Source organism: Tamandua tetradactyla, chromosome 6 (assembly GCF_023851605.1).
Source record: "Tamandua tetradactyla isolate mTamTet1 chromosome 6, mTamTet1.pri, whole genome shotgun sequence".
Classification (NCBI taxonomy): Eukaryota; Metazoa; Chordata; class Mammalia; order Pilosa; family Myrmecophagidae; genus Tamandua; species Tamandua tetradactyla.
The window spans coordinates 51,547,647-51,566,410 of record NC_135332.1 but is presented as its reverse complement, the minus strand read 5'-3'; the positions used below and the strand labels follow the sequence as shown (position 1 = coordinate 51,566,410).

The 18,764-nt window shown below is 41.7% G+C and overlaps 1 pseudogene; it reads right to left on the bottom strand.

Annotated features, from left to right (window-relative positions):
* Nucleotides 1-16,380: 16,380 nt before the first annotated feature.
* Nucleotides 16,381-18,113, bottom strand: LOC143686656 (DNA damage-regulated autophagy modulator protein 2 pseudogene; annotated as a pseudogene).
* Between the last annotated feature and the right edge of the window lie 651 nt (nt 18,114-18,764).

Here is an 18,764-nt window from a genome sequence, read left to right as displayed (position 1 = left end):
TGTGAAGCTGATGACTCCAGTGGAGGGTCTGGATGATCTCCACAGGAGAGCCTGTCTCTTCTGAATCCTCCTTAAAAGGCTTCCAGTGATTAGATTAAGCATCACTTGTTGCAGAAGACACTCCCCTTACAAATGGAATCAGCTGTGGATGTAGTGACATGACCTTGATTTAATTCTATGAAATGTCCTCATAGGAACAGACAGGCCAGCACTTGCCCAACCAGACAAACTGGTACCACCAACTAGACAAGTTGACACATGAGCCTGACCATGACACTAGTGTATAAAAACACTACTGACTTTTGCTTGTCGATCTTGTATCCCACCACTTTGCTGGACTGGTTTATTAGTTCTAGTAACATTGTTGTCGATTGTTCAGAACTTTCTATGTATAGGATCATGTCATCTGCAAATAGTGAAAGCTTTACTTCTGCCTTTCCAATTTAGATGTTTTATTTCCAATTTTGATGCCTTTTATTTCTTTTTCTTGCCTAACTATTCAAACTAGAACTTCTAGCACAATTTGAATAACAGAAGTGACAGTGGTTATCCTTATCTTCTTCCTGATCTTATAGGGAAAGCTTTCAGTCTTTGCCCATTGAGTATGATGTTAGCTGTGTGTTTTTTTTCATATATTCCTTTTGTCATGTTGGGGGAGTTTTCCTTCAATTCTATCGTTTGAAGGGTTTTTAATCAAGAAAGAATGCTGAATTTTGTCAAATGCCCTTTTTGCATCAATCATGATGATCATGGGGTTTCTCCACTTCAATTTGTTAATATGGTGTCTTACATTAATTTTCTTCTGTTGAACCATTCTTGCATACCTGGGATCAAATTATACAGTTGATCATGGTGTATAATTGTTTTGATGTGCCATGAGATTCAATTTGCATGTATTTTGTTAAGGATTTTTGCATCTGTATTTATTAGACAGTTGGTCTGTAACTTTCTTTTTTTGCAATGTCTTTGTCAGCCTTTTGTATTACGGTAACACTGGCCTCTTAGGATGAGTTAGGCAGAGTTCCATCTACTTCAATTTTTTTGGAATAGTTTGAGTGCTTTTTGGAATGATTGGTAGAATACACCTGTGAAGCCATCTGGTCCTGGACTTTCCTTTGTTGGGAGGTTTTTAATGACAGCTTCAATATTTTTACCTGTGTTTGGTTTGTTGAGTGGAAGTTCTTTATGTGTTTCTAGAAAATTTTCCATTTCACTTAAGTTGTCTAATTTGGCATATAGTTGTTCATAGTATCCTCTTATGATCTTTTATATTTCTTTGGGGTCAGAAGTAATCTTCCCCCTCTCGTTTCTGACTTTATTTATTTGCATCTTCTCTCTCCCTTTTTTCTTTGTCAGTTGAGGGGTTTGTAAACTTTATTGATCATCTCAAAGAAACACCTTTTAGATTTTGTTGATTCTGCCTCTTTTTTTTTTTTTCTTCTCAACTTCATTTATTTCTGCTCTAATCTTTGTTTCTTTTTTCCTTCCACTTTGGGATTACCATCCTATCCTTTTTTCTAGTTCTTCCAGGTGAGCAGTTAGGTCTTTGATTTTTAGCTCTTTCTATCCTATACATAGAAAGTTCTTTCTTCTTTTTTAGTGTAGTTGTTTAGGGCTATAATTTTCCCTCTCAGCACAGCCTTAGCTGCATCCCACAAGTTTTCATATGTTGTGTTCTCTTTTTCATTCATCTAGAGATATTTACTGATTTCTCTTGCAATTTATTCTTTGACCTATTGATTAAAAGTGTCATTTAACATCCATATTTATGTGAATTTTCCAGTTCTCCACTTGTTACTGATTTTCGACTTCATTCCATTATGACTGGAGAAGGTGCTGCTCAATCTTTTAAAATTTACCGAGTCCTGTTTGTAACTCAACATGTGGTCTGTCTTAAAGAATAATCCATGAGCACTTAAGAATGTATACCATGCTATTTTGGGCATAATGTTAATATTAGTTAATTTGTCATATTATTCTAGTTCCCTTTTTCCCTAAAGAGTCTCTGTCTGGATGCTCTATTTATGAGAGTGGTGTGTTGACGTCTCCAGTCACTGTAGAGATGTCTATTACTCCCCCAGTTTTGCCAGTGTTTGCATCATGTATTTTGGGGCACCCTGTTTAGGTGCATATATATGTGTGTGCAGCTCAGCATACCTCATCTCAGCACTCACAGCTCAGCCCAGAGCTTTGGAGATAAAGAAAGGAATCACGCTGGGGAAAGTTGTGGGAACCCAGAAGCTGGGAGAAGAGGCCAGCAGAGATCGCTCTGTGCCTTCCTGTGTAAGAGAGAACCTCACATGAAAGTTAGTTGGCTTTCCTCTGAAGAACTATACATTTTTAACTAAATAAATCCCCCTTTATTAAAAGCCAATCCATCTCTGGTGTGTTGCATTCTGGCAGCTTTAGCAAACTAGAACAGTTAGTATTGCCAATATTTAATTGATCAAACAGGGTCAAGAACCCATGAAGGGGGTGCAAAACAGTTCCAAATGGCTCTTGGGGAAGGCTCAGGAAAGATGCCAAAAAGCTCCATCTCTTTCACCTCCCCTAAGCTGCACATTCTTGGCTTGCCTAACAGATGATGCTCTTTGGCAAACCTTTTCCCATAGCCCAAAGCGGGGAGTGTTTTTTTCTTTTTTTGTTTTAAACCTCCAATAGATGATGTTGAAACAATGGCCACAGAGATCCCTGTTCCAGGAAGGCTAGAACTGCAATTGAGAGCTGGGACCCAGCAGGCCAAACACACCCTTAGTTGATTGTAGATGTAATCAGTCACAGATGACAATCAACTGACTGGTTTAATAAATCAGCCTTCTGGTTTATCGACCAGCCACAAAATATCCTTGAGGCAACAGTAAGGCCAGTGCTTCTCTGACCAGCCAACTGGGCACCGTCATCTGGCCAAGATGACACCTGAACCCAATCATCACACCTTGTATATAACTTGCTGCTTTTCTCTTGCTGCTTTCAGCTCTCTGTCTTTGTTCTTAGAATTGGATGATTTGATTACTGTGGTCTGGGTGTGCTTCTCTTTGAATTTATCCTGTTTGGGCTTCATTGCATTTCTTCAGTGTGCATATTCACATCTTTTGTAAATGGCAGAAAACTTCCAAAATTCATTTATTTGAGCATTCCTTTTACCCTTTTCTCTTTTCTCCTTCTGGGACTCGCATAATGTGTATATTGGTTCAGTTGATGGTATCCCACAGGTCTCTTAAGCCCTGTTTATTCTTTTTTATTTTTATCTTTTTTGCTTCTCAACTTGAATAATTTTGGTTGTCTTGAGGTTCACCAATTCTTTTTCCTGTCACCTCCAATCTGCAGTTGAAACAGTCTAGGAAATTTTTAATTTCAGTTATTTATTATGTTCTTAAACTCGAGTATTTCTCTGGAGATTCCCATATTCACCCATTGTCTTCCTCACATCCTTTATCTTTCTGTCTTCCTTTATCTCCTTAAATTCCTTACATTAGTTTAAGCTGCCAGAATGTAATATACCAGAAATGGAACAGCTTTAAAAGGGAATTTAATAAAGTTACAAGTTTACAGTTCTAAGGAAGTAAAAGTGTCCAAATTAAGGCACCAACAAAAGATGTTACCTTTACTCAAGAAAGACTGATGCTGTCTGGAAGGCATGTGGCTGGTGTCTGCTGGTCTTTGTTTCTGGTTCAATGCTTACAGCTTCTGATGCTGGTAGATTCCTCTATAAGCATCTGTGGGCATTTAGGTAGCTGCTCTGGGACAAAACTCTGGGTTTCATCTCTTAGTTTAGCATCTAACAGGGCCAGAGATTCCTTCTCTTCAGGTTCTGGCTATTTCTGTGAGTCCTTGCTTAGCACCCAGGCTATTTCTGTCTCAATCTCCAAGCATCTACATTGGCTCTGCCATTTCTTCAAAATATCTCTTCTTTTAAAGGACTCTAGTAAACTAATCAAGACCTACCCTGAATGGGCAGAGTCACATCTCCATCTAATCAAAAGGTCACACCCACACTTGGGCATGCCTCATCTTCATGTAGATAATCTCCTCAAAAGTTTCCACCCTACAATACTAAATCAGGGTTAAAAGAAATTGCTGCCCCCACTGATTGGATCAGAAATAAATCATGGCTTTTCTGGAATACATAATAGATTCAAACCGGCACACCCTCCTTTACATATTGAGGATCATTAAGTTAAAATCTCTGTCTAGTAAGTCCAAAGTTTGGTCCTTTTTGTTGGTGGTTCTGGATTTTTATCTTCTCTGCATGAGCTGACACTTCTTGCTTCTTTGTTTACCTTGCGATCTTTTGCACACTGTACATCTTAATATTTTGAAGAGTTAACTCTGGCATTTAGTCCCTGGGCTGTCCCTTAAGTTTGTATCCACCTAGTGATGTGATAGATTTTCTTGAATGTCAGGAGCTAATCAAAACAAACCAAGGCAATAAGCACCTTTCACAGTCGTTATGAATTGGCTCTGCTTGGCTGGTGGTCTCCTTCAGAGCTTCTTAACCCTCCCATCAAGCAGGTCATCCCAAGGCAAGTGGGTCCCCAGTCTCATCTGAGTCTGCCTGGAGCAGGAGCTGGGGAGCCTGCTTCTCCTGGCTCGTGCTTGCTAAAGACATTGGGAATTCCCCCAGTACCACTTACAGGAGTTCAAATGAAGGTCCCCTTTCCTTCCTTGGAAATGACCTCCTCTTCGTCTTAGATATTTCAAGCAAAGTAGTCCTTTGCTTCAGGTGGCTTTGACTTAATTGTTTTTCGTATGTCCCAGCTGTCTGCAGGCAACTTCTCTGCTCTCAGGAGACACAGGCTTAGTCTCTCCAGCTTCCACCTAATAGATTGGCACTGAAATACATGTACCCTGGTATGTACTCAGAGGCCACTCTGCTCCATTTGGAACAGTGTGAGGGACCCACAGTGGGAAAGCAAGCTGGTTCTACCCTGAGTTGTGGAGGGGGTAAGGGTGGGGCCAGCAAGCACGAGGAACTATTTCTATGGCTTTTGATACTGCGTTTTCTTAGCACTTGCCCAGTTAATGCAGCCCTTTAACTGTTTTCTGTCATTTCAATGTCGTCAACATTCTTCTGCAGCCTTTGCCCCAGGGAGTTGGAGCAGAAGCTGCTCTCTGAGCCAGCCCCCAATGATTTGAAGTAGCTGATCAAAGATAGAAATTTGGGAGCTATCAAAGATAGAGACCACACAGCCCCAGAGTTTGGAGGACTAGTTTTATGTCCCACCCTGGCACTAGCAAGCTGAGCCAGGAACCAGTATCCCAGTCCCTGCTGCTGCCTGCCAGGAAGCTGGGGGAAGGGAAATGGTAGCTGCTGCAGGAAGGGTGAAGCTCACGGGTCTTGATCATAGTTTATCATCCTCTTCTTCCCATTCCTCCTTGGACGCTGCAGAGTGTTCCCCTGCACTCTGGAGTTTCACATGGTTGATTCAGACAGCTCCTGCCAGTTCAGTAGTTAGTTTGGTGGAGAGACTGATTCCTGGAGCTTCCTACTCCATCTTCCCATGATCCGAAATGATCTCTTAAGATCTTTTGCTGATCTGGCTCTGGCTGCCTTGATTAATTCCCTCTTTTTCATGTCAAAGAACCTGAAAACCTGGGCTGTGGCAGAGAGGTGGAGGATACTCCTGAGAAACAGTGTTTACATTTGGATGAAGCTTTTTCATCTTGGATCTTTTTGTATTAATTTAGACTTTTTAAAGACTGCATTAAAATATTTATCTTGATTATAGAGGTGGTGTCATGGTTAGGGACAGGTGTCAACTTGGCCAAGTTGTGGTACCTGTTCATCTGATTGGGCAAGCGCTGGCCTGTCTGTTGCAATGAGGACATTTCATAGGATTAGGTCATGATCACGTCAGCTATATCCACAGCTGATTCCATTTGTAATCAGCCAAAGGGGAGTGTCTTCTGCAATTAGTGATGCTAAATGTAATCATGGGAAGCTTTTTAAGGAGGACTCAGAGGAGACAGGTTCCATTCCTGCTTTGGCTGGTGAGCCTCTCCTGCTGAGTTCATCCAGACCCTCCATCGGAGTCATCGGCCTCGCAGCCTGCCCTGTGGATTTTGGACTCTGCGTTCCTACAGTCACGTGAGACACTTTCATAAATTTTATATTTGCAAGTGTTCCCTGTTGATTCTGTTTCTCTAGAGAACCCTAACTAATACATCTTGGTACCAGGAGTGGTTCTTAAGGAACAGAATCTTAAAAATGGGTTTTTATGAATGGTTTTCTACTCTGACTGGACTCAGAGACACTAAGGACTCTGATTCCCGTAATCAGAATGACACTCCCAATCCGTGGACTGAGTTGGCAAAGGAGATAGTCAAAATATCATCATTTGATTCTCCTAATGCTCCACTTGTACGAAGCCAGACTCTGGGGGATAATGTTTTTGACACCTTTACAGAGTTTTGTGGAAATAAGAGTTATAGAGATGTTGGTTGGTTGTTGTTAGATACACTGTCTACATTAAAGGGTGAAAGGGATGGGCTTAAGGCTTCAAACAAGAAGCTTAAGCGCCGTCTGAAAGATGTAGACGTTTCTATGAGTATCCTGAAGGAAAATCTTATTTCCTGTAGCCGTAGACTTGAGATCTCTGAAAATCAGACTCAGAATCTTATTGTTAGAGTAGCAACTTTACAACGTAAACTGAAATCTCAGTCTTGCATGGTGTCTGCCGTTAAAGTGAGGGCATTGATTGGAAAGGAGTGGGACCCTGAAAAATGGGATGGTGACATATGGATTGATAATGATGTTGGGGGTGAGGTTGAAACCCTAGACCATGCTGAGGCTTCTCTAGATAACCCTGTAATAGTCTGCCCTGAGGACATAGCCGCCCCACCTCCAGCCTGCCTTGAGGAATTGGCCACCCAACCTCCTCCTGAAGGGATTAGCCCTAGAGTTATTAATCCTGTTTCACCAGATGAAACTGCAAATGAAAGCCCTGAAGCAAATGGCTTGGAAGATATTTCTAATTCTTTTCATGACCCACCTCCACCACCCCTCATTTCTTCTAGACCTATAACTAGACTAAAGTCCCAACAGGCCCCGAAAGGTGAGGTACAAAGTATCACACATGAGGAGGTACGTTATATTCCAAAAGAACTGTTTGAGTTTTCCAATTTATATAGACAGAAATCAGGGGAATATGTGTGGCAATGGATTTTAAGAGTGTGGGATAATGGTGGGAGGAATATAAGGCTGGATCAGGCTGAATTTATTGATATGGGCCCACTAAGCAGAGATTCTGCATTCAATGTTATAGCTCGAGCAGTTAGAAAAGGTGTTAACAGCTTGTTTGGGTGGTTGGTTGAAACATGGATCAAAAGGTGGCCAACATTACCTGAGGTTGAAATGCCAGAACTGCCCTGGTATAATGTAGATGAGGGGATCCAGAGGCTTAGAGGGGATCCAGAGGCTTAGAGAGATTGGAATGTTAGAGTGGATTTATCATGCAAAGCCTGCTTTTACACCCCAGGAATGTCCAGAGGATGCACCTTTTACCAGAACAGTGAGAAATAAGTTTGTGAGACTAGCACCATCATCCCTCAAGAGCTCTGTGGTTGCACTTCTCTGTAGGTCAGATATTACTGTAGGAACTGCTGTCACTGAGCTGGAATCCTTAAACACAATGGGGATGACAGGATCCCGAGTTGGCAGAAGCCAGGTGGCAGCACTTAATCACCAAAGACAGGGGAGACGCAGCTATTATAATAGACAACAAACTCAAAGGAGGCATCAAAATTATATGACATGCAGAGATTTGTGGCATTGGCTAGTAAATCATGGGGTGCCTAGAAATACAATAGAAGGACAGTCTACTAAATTCTTGTTGGAGCTGTATAAACAAAAGAGTTCTAGGTCAAGGGAACAGAAGTCTAACCTGAATTACAAAAACACAAAGTCACGGCCCCTTAATCAATTTCCAGACTTGAAACAGTTTACAGACCCTGAGCCCCTTGAATGAAGGGGAGGCCAGGTCCCTATGGGGGAGAAACCTGTTACACTGCCACAAATTTATACTGTTAACCTTCCTCTAAGTCTTCCCCAAGGAGACCGACGGCCTTTTACCAGGGTAACTGTGCATTGGGGAAAAGGAAATGATCAGATATTTCGGGGATTACTAGACGCTGGTTCAGAAGTGACATTAATTCCAGGGGACCCAAAACATCACTCTGGACCACCAGTCAGAGTGGGGGCTTATGGAGGCCAGGTGATCAATGGAGTTTTAGCTCAGGTCTGTCTCACAGTGGGTCTAGTGGGCCCCCGGATCCATCCTGTAGTTATTTCCCCAGTTCCGGAATGTATAATTGGCATAGACATACTGAGCAACTGGCAGAATCCCCACGTTGGTTCTCTAACTCGTGCAGTGAGGGCTATTATGGTGGGAAAGGCCAAGAGGAAGCCACTAGAACTGCCCCTACCAAGCAAAATAGTAAATCAGAAGCAATACCGTATTCCTGGAGGGATTGCAGAGATTACTGCCACTCTTAAGGACTTGAAAGATGCAGGGGTGGTGATTCCCACCACATCCCTGTTCAACTCTCCTATTTGGCCTGTGCAGAAAACAGATGGGTCTTGGAGAATGACAGTGGATTATCGTAAACTCAACCAGGTGGTAACTCCAATTGCAGCTGCTGTTCCAGATGTAGTATCATTGCTTGAGCAAATCAATACATCCCCTGGTAACTGCTATGCAGCTATTGATCGGGCAAATGCTTTTTTCTCAATAGCTATTAGTAAGGACAACCAGAAACAGTTTGCTTTCAGCTGGCAAGGTCAGCAATATACTTTCACTGTCCTACCTCAGGGGTATATCAACTCTCCAGCCCTATGTCATAATCTTGTTCGCAGAGACCTTGATCATTTCTGCCTCCCACAAGACATCACACTGGTCCATTATATTGATGATATCATGTTGATTGGACCTAGTGAGCAAGAAGTAGCAACTACTCTAGATTTACTGGTAAGGCATTTGTGTGTCAGAGGATGGGAGATAAATCCAACAAAAATACAGAGGCCTTCCACCTCAGTAAAATTTCTAGGTGTCCAGTGGTGTGGGGCATGTCGAGATATCCCTTCTAAGGTGAAGGATAAATTGCTGCATCTGGCCCCTCCCACAACCAAAAAAGAGGCACAATGCCTAGTTGGTCTTTTTGGATTTTGGCGACAACATATTCCTCATTTGGGTGTGCTACTCCGGCCCATTTATTGAGTGACCAGAAAAGCTGCTAATTTTGAGTGGGGACCTGAACAAGAGGAGGCTCTGCAACAGGTTCAGGCTGCTGTGCAAGCTGCTCTGCCACTTGGGCCATATGATCCAGCAGATCCAATGGTGCTGGAAGTGTCAGTGCCAAATAGAGATGCTGTCTGGAGCCTTTGGCAGGCCCCTATAGGAGAATCACAACGCAGACCCTTAGGATTTTGGAGCAAAGCCTTACCATCTGCTGCAGATAACTACTCTCCTTTTGAGAAACAGCTTTTGGCCTGCTACTGGGCTTTAGCAGAGACTGAATGCTTAACCATGGGCCACCAAGTTACCATGAGACCTGAGTTGCCTATCATGAGTTGGGTGTTGTCTGACCCACCAAGCCATAAAGTTGGGCGTGCACAGCAGCACTCTATTGTAAAATGGAAATGGTATATATGAGATAGAGCCAGAGCAGGTCCTGAAGGCACAAGTAAGTTACATGAAGAAGTGGCACAAATGCCCATGGTTTCCACTCCTGCTGCCACTTACCTTCTCTTTCCCAGACCAGAGCTATGGCCTCTTGGGGAGTTCCTTACAGTGAATTGACTGAGGAAGAGAAAACTCGGGCCTGGTTTACAGATGGTTCAGCACGATATGCAGGTACCACCTGAAAGTGGACAGCTGCAGCATTACAACCCCTTTCTGGGGTGTCCTTGAAGGACAGTGGTGAGGGGAAATCCTCCCAGTGGGCAGAACTTTGAGCAGTGCACCTGGTTGTTCATTTTGCTTGGAAGGAAAACTGGCCAGAGGTGCGTTTGTATACTGACTCATGGGCTGTTGCTAATGGTCAGGGACTTGGAAAGACCATAATTGGAAAATTGGTGACAAAGAGGTCTGGGGAAGAAGTATGTGGATAGACCTTTCTGAGTGGGCTAAAAACATGAAGATATTTGTGTCCCATGTGAATGCACACCAGAGGGTGACTTCAGCAGAGGAAGATTTCAATAATCAAGTGGATAAGATGACCCGTTCTGTGGATACCAGTCAGCCTCTTTCCCCAGCAACTCCTGTCATTGCCCAATGGGCTCATGAACAAAGTGGCCATGGTGGTAGGGATGGAGGTTATGCATGGGCTCAGCAACATGGACTTCCACTCACCAAGGCTGACCTGGCTACAGCCACTGCTGAGTGCCCAGTCTGCCAGCAGCAGAGACCCACACTCAGCCCCCGATATGGCACCATTCCCTGAGGTGACCAGCCAGCTACATGGTGGCAGGGTGATTACATTGGACCACTCCCTTCATGGAAGGGGCAGCGATTTGTTCTAACTGGAATAGACACATACTCTGGATATGGGTTTGCTTTCCCTGCATGCAATGCTTCTGCCAAAACTACCATCCGTGGGCTTACAGAATGCCTTATCCATCGTCATGGTATTCCACATAGCATTGCTTTGGATCAAGGAACACACTTCACAGCAAATGAAGTGCAGGAATGGGCACATGCTCATGGAATTCTCTGGTCTTACCATGTTCCCCATCATCCAGAAGCAGCTGGATTGATAGAACGGTGGAATGGCCTTTTGAAAACTCAATTACGGTGCCAACTAGGTGGCAAAAACTTGAAAGCTGGGGTAATGTTCTCCAGGAAGCTGTGTATGCTCTGAATCAGCGTCCGCTGTATGGTGCTATTTCTCCCATAGCCAGGATCCATGGGTCCAGGAACCAAGGGGTGGAAATGGGTGTGGTGCCACTCACTATTACCCCTAGTGATCCACTAGGAAAATTTTTGCTTCCTGTCCCTGCTACCCTGAGTTCTGCTGGTCTACAGGTTTTAGTTCCAAAACGGGGTGTGCTTCCTCCAGGAGAAACAACAGTGATACCACTGAACTGGAAGTTAAGATTGCCACCTGGTCACTTTGGGCTACTTATGCCTCTGGATTAACACACCAAGAAGGGGATTACATTATTGTCTGGGGTAATTGACCCTGACTATCAGAAGGAAGTAGGACTGCAACTACATAATGGAGGTAAAGAAGAGTTTTCTTGGAATATAGGAGATCCCCTGGGGGCGTCTATTAGTACTATCATGCCCTGTGATTAAAATCAATGGAAAACTGCAACAACACAATCCAGGCAGGACTACTAATGGCTCTGAAACTTCAGGAATGAAGGTTTGGGTCACCCCACCAGGCAAAGAACCACGGCCAGCTGAAGTGCTTGCTGAGGGGAAAGGGAACATGGAATGGGTAGTGGAAGAAGGTAGTGATAAATATGAACTTCAACCACATGATCAGTTACAGAAACGAGGACTGTAATGCTGTTTTGTTCATGTTATGGTATTTAAGCTGTAAGATATCAAGTTTAAGAATGAATGTTGCCCAAGGATTTGCACCCTATTCTTGAGAGATTTAATGTGTTTCCAGTTATATGCAGGACAGTTGAGTATTGTCAGGTAAAAGAAAAAAATGTGTGCTTATTTGTTTTCATTTGGAAATTAAGTATGGTCTAAGATGATATATATATATATATAGGTGCCAAGTTGACAAGGGGTGGACTGTCATGGTTAGGGACAGGTGTCAACTTGGCCAAGTTGTGGTACCTGTTTATCTGATTGGGCAAGCGCTGGCCTGTCTGTTGCAATGAGGACATTTCATAGGATTAGGTCATGATCACGTCAGCTATATCCACAGCTGATTCCATTTGTAATCAGCCAAAGGGGAGTGTCTTCTGCAATTAGTGATGCTAAATGTAATTATGGGAAGCCTTTTAAGGAGGACTCAGAGGAGACAGGTTCTATTCCTGCTTTGGCTGGTGAGCCTATCCTGTGGAGTTCATCCAGGCCATCCATCGGAGTCATCGGCTTCGCAGCCTGCCCTGTGGATTTTGGACTCTGCGTTCCTACAGTCACGTGAGACACTTTCATAAATTTTATATTTGCAAGTGTTCCCTGTTGATTCTCTTTCTCTAGAGAACCCTAACTAATACAGGTGGTTTTTGTCTTTTGTGTGTTTTCCTACTTAAGTGTTGTGCCCAAGGTGAGGGGCTCCCTCCTTATCCTTGTCCCAGCCCTGCTTGATAGATAGGGGTTGGGGTAAATTTGACTTGGGGAGGGAAAGTTCAGACTGTGGGACTTGGAAAGTGAAGAAGCCAATGGACTTGATATTGAGGGCAACAGGAAGATATTGGTAATTCAGGTTTATACTAGTGTTTAAGGAAGACTCCTCTGGCTCCAAGGTGCAAGGTGGGCTGGGAAATGGGAGAGAAAGGCTGGAAGCAGATTAGGGAATTTGTATAGTAGATAATGTTTCTGAAAGTTTGGCACTTCAAGGACAGAGTTGGAGGTACCAGGCTCAGGCATTTTCAAGATGTTTCTCAACATCTTGAGAAACACATTTGGTGGCGGAGGTAAGGTGGCCTATTTAATGAGCAAGTTAATGTTTCTCATTTATGGAATGTCTACTATGTACTTTGGCAAGGGTTGGCAAACTTTTTCTGCAACTGGCCAGATAGTAAATATTTTAGGCTTTGTGGGCTAGTCTGTTGTAAGCACTCAAGTCTGCCATTAGTGTGACAGCAGCTACAGACAGTACATAGATGAATGAATTAATATTTCAATAAAATCTTATTTACAGAAACAGAAGGCCAGGTATGGTGGCAGTAGTTTTCCAACCTCTTCCCTACCATCTTCGGGGTCAAGAAAGGATGGCCATGGGTTCCAGCTAATAAGAGGAAAGGGGATATGGGTGGGGGTGGTATATCCATCCGCCTAAGGTCCAGTCCTTTCCAGTAGGTTTCACATTTTCCAAAGTAGTTTTCAGCAGAGCAGTGATAGCCGAGCTCATTCCCATTCAATTTTTCTTATTAAATGGCAACATCAAAGGCTTTTTTTTTTCAATTGGAAATTTCTTACCCTTTCCAGAAAAACAAACTTATTTTTACATTCTCCAGAAAAGCAGAAAAACTTTATATAGAAATTTTAGACTACGATTTTTTCTAGAGGACATTACACTTCTTGATAAAATCCTAAGGAATATATTAAATTATTAGAACTAAAACAAATTCAGCTGGGAAAATCAATTGTATTTCTATGAACAACGAAAAATCTGAAAACAAAGTAAAACAATAGCATCAAAAATAGAATACTGAGGGATAAATGTAAAAATACAAGACTTTTACACTGAAAAATACAAACTTTGAAAGAACTAAATACATTGGAGAGCCTTCCTGTGTTCATGGATCAGAAGACTTGATAAAAATGGCAATAATTTATTCTCCAAATTGATCTATAGACTAGGTGTAATCCCTGTCAGAAACCCCAGTTAGATTTTTTTTTTGGTCAGAAATGGACTAGCTGATCCTAAAATTCATATGGAAATAGAAGGGACTCAGACTAGCCAAAACAATCTTGAAAAAGAAAGTTGGAGGACTTACTTCCTGATTTTAAAACTTACACGAAGCTACAATAATGCAGACTGTGTGGTGCTGACATAAAGGTAGGCACATATGTCAGTGGAACAAAATTGAGAATCCAGAAATAAACCCTTATGCCTATGGTCAATTGATTTTTTTTTTCAATGGAAAACAGTGTTTTCAACAACTGGTGCTGAGAGCACTAGGTATCCATGGAATAGAATGAAGTCAAACTCATCCTTCACGCCACACACACAGATTAACTCAAGGTGGACCATAGGACTGAATGGAAGAGCTAAAACTAGAAAGATTTTAGCAGAAAACATTAGAATAAATCTTTGTGAACTTAGGTTAGGTAATAACTTCTTAGCTATAACACCAAAAGCACAGGTGACAAAAGAAAAAAAATAGGTTGGAGTTCTTCAAAACTAGACTTGTCTCAAAGGATACTATCAAGATAATAAAGACAACCCACAGAATGGGAGAAGATATTTGCCTATCATCATACAAGGGCCAAGTATCCAGAATACAGAAGGAATAATTACAACTCAATAAAATGGCTAATAATCCAATTTTAAAATGGGCCAAGGCCTCAAATAGACACCTCTCAAAAAATGTATGCAAATGACCAATAAGTACAGGGGAAGATACTTTGCATGATTGGTCATTAGGGAAATGCAACTGAAAGTCATAATTAGATGCTCCACACCTACTAGGATGGCTATAATAAAGAAAAGTGTTGGCGAGGATGTGAAGAAATAGGGAGCATTTATACATTGCTGGTAAAGATATTTCGAATACAGTTTTGCAGTTCTTCAATGCTAAGTGTGGTTTCTATATGGCCTATAAATTCTCCTACGTTTATGCTTAGGGAAGTGAAAATACACATACAAGGATTTGTACATGAGTGTTCACAGTGACAATATTTGCAACAGTAAGGTTGTTTATACCAAATGTCTACCAACTAATGAATGATGAAAAAAAAACTGTGATATATCCATATAATGGAGTACTGTCAGTAACAAGGAATGAAGTTCTGATATATGCTACATGGTTGAACCTTGAAAACTTTATGCTAATTGTAGAAGCCAGTCATGCAAGAGTAAGTATTGTATGATTCCACTTATATGAAACTGTCAGAACAAGTAAAGCAACAGAGATAGAGTATTGGTTTCCTAAGTTGGGGAATGCACATGTCTTCTCTCCCCTCTACTTTTTGGCTCTTACCTTAAAAATAGCCAGAGAGGCTGTTATTTCAAGCAATGTGAAGTTGTAGGCTAGAAGAATAGTACCATTGGAGAATATGACCTCTTTCAAAGCAATAAATTCCACCATAAAATGAATACATTGGTCCACCACATTACACAGCACTCAATGTCAGTAAATTGGCATTTTGTGAACACCAGGCCAGAGGTGTTGACAGAAGCTTTGTGAGCCAGGAATGTGATCCCATTTCCAGAGTATGTATCAATGCTGCTAAAGGCCCTGAGGTGGAAGAGGTCCAATGTAATCAACTTGTAACCAAGGAGGGAAGGCTGGTGTCAAGGGATGGTACTATATCAAGGATTAATGCTGGCAGCTGGATATTCAGAAGTGCCTAAACCATATCAATCTTGATGAGAGGGAGTCTGTATATAGTTTCCATCCCTGTCAACATGGTTTCAACATTGTTTAGCTCATTATGCAATGACTGGAGTGGTCGAGGAGAGAGGTTGGTGATATTCATTGCAGAAGCTGTTTTATGCATCTGGTCGTCTAGCTGGTTGGTTAGTGCCTCTTCTAAGATAGCTACCTTGGTAAGCACTAACAGGAGATATAAAGACCATGTTCTTTTAGTTTGTTCAATGCTGGTGGAATGCAGTATACCAGAACTGGAATGGCTTTTAAAAAGGGAATTTATTAACATACAAGTTTACAGTCCTAAGGCCATAAAAATATCCAAACTAAGGTATTCAGAGAAAGAAACTTTAACTGAAGAAAGGGCCTATGATGTTCAGAGTTTCTCTGTCAACTGAGAAGCCACATGGAGATGACTGCTAGATCTCTCTCCTGGCTTCTCCTTTCAAATGGCTTCCCCAGGAGTGTTTTCTTTCTGCATCTCCAAAGGTCCCTCTGTCAGCTCTGAAGCTTTTTCCAAAATGGTTCCTTCATAAAGGTCTTCAGTGAGCAAACCCCACATTGAGTGGATGGAGACACATCTCCATGGAAACAACTTAATCAAAAAGAACCACTATAGCCAACATTGAATCAGGATTAAAGACCATGACTTTTCTGGGGTAAACAACAGTTTCAAACCAGCACACATATGTTTTGTGTTCACTCCCACAGGTCCATCTGCATGCCTCTTCCTGATTTCCAATCTTTCATTTTCCAGGTTTCTGACCGACTACCCAAATCATTTGCTACTTCTCAGGTTCATGTAGAGGTTTGCTGCAGGCCACTTCTTCCTCCATACCAAAACACAGGACCTTATGCAGCTCATACTTCTGCCGACTGGGAAGGTTTCCACCCACCTCTGAGTGGGGCTGTAATAAGGCCACAGTCCATCTTCTGTTTGTACTAAGGTGTCGAGCCACCTGGAAAATGAAAGGTCACTGTAGGCCTTGATTAATTGGTTGAAATTTCTGAGCAGAATAAGTAGCTTTGTGAATGTTTCCTCAGCCCCTGAGAATCAGTCATCACAGAAATATTCCACCTCTTCATCATAAATCTCTGGAAAGTCGTCATGTTCATTCACTGTTAATAGGACAAGGAGCAGTGTTACAGAGGGTTAATCCTTATAAATTGGCTTTCATCCATAAAGATATTTTCTGAAAATCATGGATATAAGTTAGGAAAAATCCAAAGGAGGAAAACTACATGGGCCATTCAGCTGCAGCAGTGAAGCACCTAACCTTTGTTTTAGGGTTCCAATGAAGTTTCTGCCCCTTATCAGTGCCAAAATTTCCATTGTGCAAAACACTGAACAAATCAGCATGCTAAGTGTACTGTCTGCACACCAGATAACCACCAGGCGTCTGATCCAGAAAACTTATTTGTCATGAAGTTTCGGCTGCATCTGGTAGGAAAGATGATCTGACAAATATACATCATAAGCCCAGATCAAAGATGAATACAGCTTCACTTGCATGTGCAGCAAAAGGGGTCATTTTCTGGAAGTTTGCCACTGTGGGAAGTCCTAAGCAACTCAGTTATCCAAGCACCAGGTCAATTTTGATGAATCTGATATGATTTTCTTCAGGATTTAGGTCATGAACTTGCTTATAATGAATATAATTTGCATTGCAACATATAAAACTGCGATGACATTAAACATTATCCCAAAGAAGCATTTTCCTGGAGCTATTGTACTAGTGCCACTGATATAAGGCAAAGCTGGGTTAACATGGTGGAGCATTATTGCAGTAATGTAGGAAAAGATAAAAGCAGCAGCTGTCCAAATTATAAGGGCTAAAGGGAGGAAACTGACACCTTGCTGAAACTACCGCATTTCAAAAAGATCTTCTGAACTGCTTGTTTGGTTTTATCTTCCTCGCTAAACTGTAAGTTCTGTGAGAACCGGAACTGACTGTGTTGCTCACCATTATATTTCCATCTTGTCCGGGTGACCCAGCCAGGCTAAGAGCTCTGGAGCCTGCCCACAGGATGGAGATGGACCATAGTTCCTCAGTTGTTTTTTTTTTTAACTTTTTTTTTATTAATTAAAAAAATTAACAAACAAAACATGAAGATATCATTCCATTCTACATATAAATCAGTAATTCTTAATATCATCACATAGTTGCATATTCATCTTTTCTTAGAACATTTGCATCGATTTAGAAAAAGAAATAAAGACAACAGAAAAAGAAATAAAACGATAATAGAGAAAAAAAAGATTATACATACCATACCCTTTACCTCTCGCTTTCATCTACCACTAGCATTTCAAACTAAATTTATTTTAACATTTGTTCCCCCCTATTATTTATTTTATTCCATATGTTCTACTCTTCTGTTGATATAGTAGCTAAAAGGAGCATCAGACACAAGGTTTTCACATTCACAGAGTCTCATTGTGAAAGCTATATCATTGTTCAATCATCATCAAGAAACGTGGCTACTGGAACACAGCTCTACATTTTCAGGCAGTTCCCTCCAGCCTCTCCACTACATCTTGAACAACAAGGTGATATCTACTTAATGCATAAGAATAACCTCCAGGATAACCTCTCAACTCTCTTTGGAATCTCTCAGCCATTGACACTTAGTCTCATTTCACTCTTCCCCCTTTTGTTGAGAAGGTTCTCTCAATCCCTTGATGTTAATTCTCAACTCATTCTAGGGTTTTTCTGAGTCCCTTGATGCTGAGTCTCAGCTCATTCCAGGATTTCTGTCCCACGTTGCCAGAAAGATCCACACCTCTGGGAGTCATGTCCCACGCAGAGAGGGGATAGTTCCTCAGTTTTAAACTACTGTCCTTTTACCTGTTCCAAGATGCCATCTCGGATTCATTACATTTAATCATCATGTTGCCTTAGGCTCTTTTTTGCTGTGACACTTTCTCAGACTTTCCTACTTTTTGAGCTCTTTCAGTTGGCTCTTGTATCTCTTTGACACAATCCCATTATGGTGATTATGGCTTCTCACTCTTGTTCTCTCAATTTTAAGTACTTCCTTAGTTCCTGATACTAAAAGATGTTCCAGGCTCATTCTGTTTATTTCCTATCCCAGATCCAGAAGTGGCCATTTCTCTAAGGAGCTCTGATTCCTTTTATTGGAGAATGCTTAAAAACCAAGATCTGGTTTCTGGCCCTGTGTGAGCTCCAAGGATTGCTCCAAGTTTCCTTATAAATATGTGATCAGTATTCAGACAAAGACTCAAGGGAGTCACTCTGGAGCTCTCTCTTCTTATAACTCCCTCTTCTCTGGTACCAGGCCTGCAAATTCTGGCATATGAGCATCCTGGGACTTCCAGTTCCATCTTTTCAATCGTATCTTACTCTGCTTGCATTTCCATTCTTTGTGCTGTAACCTAGAGACTCTCTTCAGATAGGCTCAACTTGTTTGCTTTTCCTTTCTCAGGAATAACTGGTCTATTGTTTGCTGTCTAATATCAGAAGACCGCTGTTTCATAAATTTCATCTAACTTTTACATTTGTTTCAGGTGAATGGTAAATCC